The sequence below is a fragment of the Triticum aestivum genome, chromosome 6B (assembly GCF_018294505.1).
Source record: "Triticum aestivum cultivar Chinese Spring chromosome 6B, IWGSC CS RefSeq v2.1, whole genome shotgun sequence".
Taxonomy (NCBI): Eukaryota; Viridiplantae; Streptophyta; class Magnoliopsida; order Poales; family Poaceae; genus Triticum; species Triticum aestivum.
The window spans coordinates 138,298,803-138,309,012 of record NC_057810.1 but is presented as its reverse complement, the minus strand read 5'-3'; positions in this window follow the sequence as shown (position 1 = coordinate 138,309,012).

The window sequence follows — 10,210 nt, the reverse complement described above, 5'->3', positions numbered from 1 at the left end:
CAGAATGACAATCACAAAGAATTTTAAAGAATATTGTTAGACATATGGAATTAACCATAATGTAAGACGATAAGGAAGAACAGGAGCAATAGGCTACTAAGGATTATCGGTAGATCGAATAGTATTCCAAAGAATTTGTGAAACACATGAACAACTGGGGATAAACGGGTTCAGTGAATCATATGTAGTGCAAAAAGAAGCTGCAAAGCAGAAGGCATAAAGGATTCTCGAAACAACGGAGAGTACATCTTGTAATAATAGGAGCAACTGGGTATGAAGGTACAAGCGGCAAGGATGTTATTCACGGGGATTATCTGTGGTCAGGAACTGCAAGGCAGTGGGCACAGGGTCTCAAGAAACCTCGAGGAGTATCTGCAGAATCTTCTGGCGAAGCAAGCGATCATCGGTAATGTCGAGGCTCTCCGGGAGGAAGTGGGTACGAGAACCTAATGTCAGAGTCAGTAAAATGTTTAACCCGAATAGACGAGAGATTAGAGTCCTAGAGTATAGACAAGGAATAAAAGATCCTAATACCACCCAATGGCGACGTGGGCCCGTAAGACACACAGCCATGTTAGTAAAAGTTTTACAGTGACTAGACTCAACTTTGGCCAAGGAGTTGGAAAGGGGGCTACCTACAGGCAGTCAGCTCTGATACCAACTTGTGACGCCCTCGATTAAATCGTACACTAATCATACACGCAAATGTGTACGATCAAGATCAAGGACTCACGGGAAGATATCACAACACAACTCTAGACACGAATTAAAATAATAAAAGCTTTATATTACAAGCCAGGGGCCTCGAGGGCTCGAATACATCAGCTTGAATACAAACGAGTCAGCAGAAGCAACAATATCTGAGTACAGACATAAGTTAAACAAGTTTGCCTTAAGAAGGCTAGCACAAAAGCATCTACGATCGAAAAGGCAAGGCCTCCTGCCTGGGAGCCTCCTAACTACTCCTGGTCATCGGCGGTCTCCGTCACGTGGTAGTAGACGCCCTCGGTGTAGTAGCAGTCGTCAAAGGTGGCATCTGACTCCTGGACTCCACCATCTGGTTGCAACAACCAGAAAGAAGAAAGAAGGGGGAAAGGGGTAGCAAAGCAACCGTGAGTACTCATCCAAAGTACTCACAAGCAAGGATCTACACTACATATGCAACATTTATCAAAGAAAGGTTGTATATGTGGACTGGGCTGCAGAAATGCCAGAATAGAGAGAAGGCCTAGTCCTATCAAAGGCTAGCATCTTCTGGAAACCACCATCTTGCAGCAAACAGGAGGGAGTAGAGTAGCATAAGGTAAAGTAGTAGTAGTGTTATCAACCTCGGCCAGAGATCCTTTCTCGACTCCCTGCGAGAAAGCAATCCCAAAGCCATACTATCCAATTATCATCACAATTCAATTCTCATAACCATCCAATTCTCATCACAAGTATCCAGTTCTAGTTGTATCGATCGGGGTAGGACAGGCTATCGATAGATGTTTTCTTCCCTGCAGGGGTGCACCAACTTACCCACCACGCTCGATTAACTCCGGCCGGACACACTTTCCTGGGTCATGCCCGGCCTTGGCCAAACAATACGCCGCAACCCGACCTAGGCTTAATAGAGAGGTCAGCACGCCGGACTAAACCTATGCCCCCAGGGGTCATGGGCCATCTTCTCGGGAACTCCTGCATGTTGTGAACGCGGCCGGTGAGCAGACCTAGCTACCTCCCTAAAAAGGCAGGTGCTTACCAGTCCAACCCGGCGCGCGCCGCTCAGTCGCTGACGTCTATTAAGCTTCGGCTGATGCATACGATGCAGAACACCCATACTATGCCCACGTGATGGTTAGTGCTATCAGGCCAGAGGCCCCTCGGATCAAATATCCAAATCATAGTGGATTAGGAACATGCGGTAACAAGCAGAGACTCACGAAAGATGTGACCCCGTTGCCCCGTCTCGAGGACTTGCGGCAAGGGCTAGGAATGCCCGGCCATGCCTCATAATTATCTCTCAGGCACCTTCCAGGTCAAGCCGTCTCCACATCACTCGCAATTATGCTCGTGCGAGTACCCCTCAGGGTCGACCCATCTTCAGTAACATGGTTCAGTGTAACATAGTAACCATAGTAACCGTGTGTCCAAACATCAAGGGGAAAACCCGAGGAATCACCCCCGGTGAATTCCACTCGATGTAATCAACAAGGTGAACATAAGAGGAATCACCCCCGAGGTTCACACTTGAGGGGTTGCACGACATAGTCATATCGGAAGTGGTTAAGGCGGAATCACCCTCGATGACCACGACCGAATAGCTACACTACAGGGTTAACATCAGAAGTGTTGTAGAGGTCTCACCCTCGGCACTCGATAGTAACCCAGCAGTGTCGAGCAACTAAGGGGAAAGTGATGTGCGGTGTCGGGGCCTGGTCTTCGATCCCGTTGATCGTGTCTTCAATGATGAAGCAGGGGCAACAAGGACAAGATGGGGGTCACTAATGGATCTCTAACCAACCTATACTAAGCAGATTAGGATAAGCAGGTAATGTACAACACCAGATACAAAAGCAGGCTATGCATCAGAATAGGAGCAATCAATAGCAGTAGCGAAATCTAATGCAAGCATGAGAGAATGGAATGGGTGATATCGGGATGATCAAAGGGGGTGCTTGCCTGGTTGCTCTGGCAAGGAGGGGTCGTCGTCGACGTAGTCGATCACAGGGGCAGCATCGGTCTTGGGGTCTACCGGAGAGAAGAGGGGGAAGAAACAGTAAATATAAGGCAAACATAGCATCACAAAGCAGAACGTGGCAATATGCTGTGCCGGGAGTGACCTACGTATGGCTACACGATAAAGGTGAAGGGGGAATCAACCGGGAATGTTTTCCCGATTCCGGACCTGTGTCAGACAGATGACCGGAGGGGGAATGTCCCAAGTTCAGCATGCTAGGGGCATGTGATAGATGAACGGACCGCGTATTCGGATTCGTTGGATTTTTCTGAGCAACTTTCATATAGAATACATTTTCATCCGAGTTACATATTATTTTATATGGATTTTCTAAGTTTTAAACATATTCCGGAATTATTTATATTAACAGAAATGGAATATGATGTCAGCATGACGTAGGAGCGACGTCAGCAGTCAACAGTGCGGTTGACTGGTCAAAATGACCAGTGGGGCGCACTTATCATGGACAGGGGCCTTAACAGAGTTTATTTAAAACTACTATGAGGTTAATTGGCAACTGGGCCCCACATGTTAGTGTCTCATTAAGTTAACTAAATAATTTAAATAAATAAAACATTGATTAAGGGAGTGGGGCCCGCATGTCAGCGACTGGTCAAAACCAGTCATCGGGTGGCCTGGGTCAACCGGGCTAGCGGGACCCATTGGGTCCACTGGCCAATGGCCCAGGCGGTGCCACATCGGCGCCATGTCAGCACAGCCCACGGAGTGACGCCGGCGAGCCTACCCACGGCGGTGCGTCGCCGGAGTTGGCCGGAAAATGTGTACGGGGCACGGAAAGGGGTGCCGCTAGGCACGTTCGAACGGTCACTCGACCGCGTGTCGAGTGGTGGTGGTGGCATCGCCGGACCTGGCCGGAAACGTCGCCGGCGATGAGGTCCGTGGCGGAGCGGCTATCATCGACGGTGGAAAATATGCTACGGCGTGCTACAGCTCAGGCGAAAGGGCTAGGCGGGAGCAGCAGTCCTCCAGGAGTGCGCTACGAGGACTAGACGGAGCAGGAGGAGCTCGGGATCTCGTGCGCGGCAGCAATGGCGGACGGCGGAGCCGGCGCTTACGGCCAGCTAGCTAGGGAAGGAGGAAATGGAGCAAGGACAGGGAGGAAGGAGGCGGAGCTTACGGGGCAGGCACATGGAGGCCTCTCGGGGTTCGGGAGCGCAGAGGGAGGCCTGTGGCTCCGGTGATCGCCGGTGACCACCGAGAAGGGGAAGAGGGCGATGCTGACGTCGCCGACCTCCCCGGCTCCAGCTGATGGACAAGGACGGTGAAGCGGAGTACGGCGCACCTCCCAGGCTCGGTTTCCAGGCTCAGGGACGCCAGTGGCCGGGGGGACAAAGGAGAATGGCGGCGACCGCACTCGGGCGTCGATGGGGAACAAGGGGGAGAACAAAGAGGGGTCTGGGGGGAGAGGAAAAATATCTGTGCAGGGAGGGGGGTTGACAAGGACGAGGTCGAGGGGCGGAGGACTCGTCCTTATCCCTGGCGTTGTCGCGGTGTGGGGCAGCGAGCCGGTCGGGCGGCGACCGCAGGCACGGGCGCTCGGTCGTCCGCACAGTGAAGACGACGCGGGAGGGGGAGCTGGTCGGCTTGGGTCGGCCAGGTGGGCTGAGGCCCAAGGGGGGGCGCGGTGGCCAGCTAGGACAATCAGCCCAGTTGAGGGGGGGGGCTTTTCCTTTTTCTTTTACTGTAAATAGTTTTTCTTTTCTGTTTTAGCTTTTATTTATTAACAGAGAGAGAAAGGGAATTATTTGGTCAACTATTTCACTTAGGAAAAATTTGGGAGGAGTCCCATTAAATCCCTGGTGATTATAGACAGCGCCATAAATATTTTGGAGACCAGAATAATTCATTTGATATTTTTCATAAATAGGATAGCATTTAAAAGTGTTGAATTGGTGCTGTTATAATTGCTAATGCTCATCTTTGCACAAAATTGATGTTGTGTTCCTTAAAAAATAATTGTTATGGAAGTTTTGGCAAATGATGAACATTTTCCCAACAACTTTTGAGCAACTTCAAACTTCACTTGAATTTGAATTGACTGGAATTTGAAATGGGATATTGAACAAAGGTGATTAAGCACTATTTTGGAAAAATGATTAGCTTAATCAGAGATGGTTACTGTAGCATGACACTAGGGGTGTTACATATGTGTTATGATCCGACAACCCGAAGTGACAATAATCAGGATACTTTTCGGTGATGACCATAGTTTGAGGAGTTCATGTATTCACTATGTGTTAATGCTTTGTTCCGATTCTCTATTAAAAGGAGGCCTTAATATCCCTTAGTTTCCACTAGGACCCCGCTGCCACGGGAGGGTAGGACAAAAGATGTCATGCAAGTTCTTTTACATAAGCATGTATGACTATATTCGGAATACATGCCTACATTACATTGATGAACTGGATCTAGTTCTGTGTCACCCTGTGTTATAGCTATTACATGAGGAATCGCATCTGACATAATTATCCATCACTGATCCAATGCCTACGAGCTTTTCACATATTGTGGTTTGCTTATTTACTTTTCCGTTGCTACTGTTACAACTACTACAAAACTATTATCTTTACTTTTGCCACTGTTACCTTTATTATCATACTACTTTGCTACTAAATACTTTGCTGCAGATACTAAGTTATCCAGGTGTGGTTGAATTGACAACTCAACTGCTAATACTTAAGAATATTCTTTGGCTCCCCTTGTGTCGAATCAATAAATTTGGGTTGAATACTCTACCCTCGAAAGTTGTTGCGATCCCCTACACTTGTGGGTTATCAGTACTGCCCTTACTTGGACAAGCATCCCACTTATGATTAACCCCTATTGCAAGCATCCGCAACTACAAAAGAAGTATTAAGGTAAACCTAACCACAGCATGAGACATATGGATCCAAATAAGCCCCTTACGAAGCAACACATAAACTAGGGTTTAAGCTTCTGTCACTCTAGCAACCCATCATCTACTTATTACTTCCCAATGCCTTCCTCTAGGCCCAAATAATGGTGAAGTGTCATGTAATCGACGTTCACATAACACCACTAGAGGAGAGACAACATACATCTCATCAAAATATTGAACGAATACCAAATTCACATGACTACTAATAGCAAGACTTCACCCATGTCCTCAGGAACAAATGTAACTACTCACAAAGCATATTCATGTTCATAATCAGAGGGGTAATAATATGCATAAAGGATCTGAACATAACATCTTCCACCAAGTAAACCAATTAGCATCAACTACAAGGAGTAATCAACACTACTACCAACCCGCAGGTACCAATTTGTGGTTTTGATACAAGATTGGATACAAGAGATGAACTAGGGTTTGTAGGGGAGATGGTGATGGTGAAGATGTTGATGGAGATTGACCCCCTCCTGATGAGAGGATCGTTGGTGATGATGATGGTGATGATTTCCCCCTCCCAGAGGGAAGTTTCCCCGGCAGAACAGCTCTGCCGGAGCCCTAGATTGGTTCCCCAAGGTTCCGCCTCGTGGCAGCAGAGTTTCGTCTCGTGAGCTTGCCTCTGTTTTTTCCAGGATAAAACACCTAATATAGGAGAAGATGGGCACCGGGGGGCCACCAGGGGGCCCAGGAGACAGGGGATGTGCCCTGTAGGGGGGCGCCCCCCACCCTCCTGGCCAGGGTGTGGGCCCCCTCGGGTACTTTCTTTGCCCAATAATTCTTACTAAATCCAAAAATGACTTTCATGGAGTTGCGGGACTTTTGGAGCTATGCAGAATAGGTTTCCAATATTTGCTCCTTTTCCAGCCAAAGTCCCCGCTGCCGGTATTCCCCCTCTTCATGGTAAACCTTGTCAAATAAGAGAGAATAGCCATAAGTATTGTGACATAACGTGAAATAACAACCCATAATGCAATAAATATTGATATAAAAGCATGATGCAAAATGGACGTATCAACTCCCCCAAGCTTAGACCTCGCTTGTCCTCAAGTGGAAGCCGAAATCGAAAAATATGTCCACATGTTTAGAGATAGAGGTGTCAATAAAAATAAAATACAGACATGAGGGCATCATGATCATACTTATAATAGCAACATATATAGATTTTGTCATATGATTTCTTATGATCAAGTAACAATCGATTCACAATGTCAAGTATGGAACATAAACTTCATTGGAAACTAACAAACTATAATCTTAATCATTGAAGCAATTGTAATTTATCATAACATCAGAAAGAGTCAAGAATAGAGATTTTCAGCAAGTCCACATACTCAACTATCATATAGTCTTCTACAATTGCTAACACTCATGCAATACTTATGGTTATGGAGTTTTAATCGGACACTAAGAAATATAGGGGCTTATAATGTTGCCTCCCAACGTATTCACCTTTAGGTGATGTCAACAATACTAATTCATGCTAACAAACATCCAATTGGATATATATATATATATCAGGATCTTTTTAACACGAGGTGCTTGCCAAAGGATAAAATGAAAAAAGGAAAGGCAAAGATCACCTTGACTCTTGCATAAAGTCAAAGACATAAAGTAGAAGATAGGCCCTTCACAGAGGGAAGCAGAGGTTGTCATGCGCTTTTAGGGTTGGATACACAAAATCTTAGTGCGAAAGAACGTCACTTTATATTGCCACTTGTATATGGACCTTTATTATGCAGTCCGTCGCTTTTATTGCTTCCATAACAAGCTCGTATAAAGTTTATTTTCTCCATACCAATAAGTCATGCATATTTAGAGAGCATTTTTTATTGCTTGCACTGATGACAACTTACTTGAAGGATCTTACTCAATCCATAGGTAGATATGGTGGACTCTCATGGCAAAACTGGGCTTAAGGATATTTGGAAACACAAGTAGTATCTCTACTTGGTGCTAGGAATTTTGGCTAGCATGAGGGGGAAAGGCAAGCTCAACATGTTTGAATGATCCATGAAAATATACTTTAACTGAGATGCGATAAAACATAAACCATTACGTTGTCTTCCTTGTCCAACATCAAATCTGTAGCATGTCATACTTTAATTAGTGCTCACAATCATAAAAGATGTCCAAGATAGTATATCTATATGTGAAAACCTCTCTTTCCTATTACTTCCTATTAATTGCAGTGATGACCAAAACTAAGTTTATCAATTCTCAACAACTTTTAAGCCTCATACTTTCTATGTGTGAAGTCATTACTATCCACAAGATCGATATGAACTCTTTTATTCTTTTTATTCTTTCTATTTTTTTCTTAAGATCATAGCGAGATAGTAAAGCCCTTTGACTCAACACTAATCTTTATTATAGATAACTCACGGACTCGATTACATAGTGATCACAAAGCAAAGCTCAAAACTAATTCATACCAAGACTTCAATCTACTAGATCAAGATATTACTAAAAGGATCGAACTAAGTAAAATGGTAAAGATAGGAGTGTGATGGTGATACGAGTTGGGGAACGTTACAAAAAATTAAAAATTTTCCTACGGTTTCACCAAGATCCATCTATGAGTTCATCTAAGCAACGAGTCAAGGGAGTGAGTTTGCATCTACATACCACTTGTAGATCGCGTGCGGAAGCGTTTGAGGGAGCGGTGATGATGGAGTCGTACTCGACGTGATTCAGATCACCGATGACCAAGTGCCGAACGGACAGCACCTCCGCGTTCAACACACGTACGGAACGGATGATGTCTCCTCCATCTTGATCCAGCAAGGAGGAAGGAGAGGTTGAGGAAGACAGCTCCAACGGCAGCACGACGGCGTGGTGTTGGTGGAGAACCAGTACTCCGGCAGGGCTTCGCCAAGCTCGTGACGGAGGAGGAGAGGTGTTGGGGAGGGGAGGGGCTGCGCCTTGATTGTGTCATGCAGCCCTCCCCTCACCCCTCTATTTATAGGGGAAGGGGCAAGGGGGGCCGGCCCCTCTAGATGGGATCTAGAGGGGGGCGGCGGCCAGGGAGAGGGGACTTGCCCCCCAAGCAAAGGGGCGCCCCCTCTAGGGTCCCCCCCCAACCCTAGGCGCATGGGCCCAAGGGGGGGAGCCCAGCCCTCCAGGGGCTGGTTCCCTGCCCCACGCGGCCCATGTGGCCCACCAAGAGGGGTGGCCCCTCCCGGTGGACCCCCGGAACCCCTCCGGTGGCCCCGGTACAATACCCATATGCCCCCGAAACTTTCCGGTGTCCGCATGACAACTTCCCATATATAAATCTTTACCTCCGGACCCTTCCGGAACTCCTCGTGACGTCCGGGATCTCATTCGGGACTCCGAACAACATTCGGTAATCACATACAAGTCTTCCTAATAACCCTAGCGTCACCGAACCTTAAGTGTGTAGACCTTACAGGTTCGGGAGACACGCAGACATGACCGAGACGGCTCTCCGGTCAATAACCAACAGCGGGATCTGGATACCCATGTTGGCTCCCACATGCTCCTCGATGAAGTCATCGGATGAACCACGATGTCGAGGATTCAAGCAACCCCGTATACTATTCCCTTTGTCAATCGGTATGTTACAAGCCCGAGACTCGATCGTCGGTATCCCAATACCTCGTTCAGTCTCGTTACCTGCAAGTCACTTTACTCGTACCGTAATGCATGATCCCGTGACCAAACACTTGGTCACTTTGAGCTCATTATGATGATGCATTACCGAGTGGGCCTAGAGATACCTCTCCGTCATACGGAGTGACAAATCCCAGTCTCGATCCGTGTCAACCCAACAGACACTTTCAGAGATACCTGTAGTGCACCTTTGTTGTCACCCAGTTACGTTGTGACGTTTGGTACACCCAAAGCACTCCTACGGTATCCGGGAGTTACACAATCTCATGGTCTAAGGAAGAGATACTTGACATTGGAAAAGCCCTAGCAAAACGAACTACATGATCTTGTGCTATGCTTAGGATTGGGTCTTGTCCATCACGTCATTCTCCTAATAACGTGATCCCGTTGTCAATGACATCTAATGTCCATAGTCAGGAAACCATGACTATCTGTTGACCAACGAGCTAGTCACCTAGAGGCTTACTAGGGACGTATTTTGGTCTATGTATTCACACGTGTATTACGATTTCCGGATAATACAATTATAGCATGAATAAAAGACAATTATCATGAACAAGGAAATATAATAATAATGCTTTTATTATTGCCTCTAGGGCATATTTCCAACAGTCTCCCACTTGCACTACAGTCAATAATCTAGTTACATTGTGATGAATCGAACACCCATAGAGTTCTGGTGTTGATCATGTTTTGCTCGCGAGAGAGGTTTAGTCAACGGATCTGCGACATTCAGATCCATATGTACTTTGCAAATATCTATGTCTCCATCTTGAACATTTTCACGGATGGAGTTGAAACGACGCTTGATGTGCCTGGTCTTCTTGTGAAACCTGGGCTCCTTGGCAAGGGTAATAGCTCCAGTGTTGTCACAGAAGAGTTTGATCGGCCCCGACGCATTGGGTATGACTCCTAGGTCGGTGATG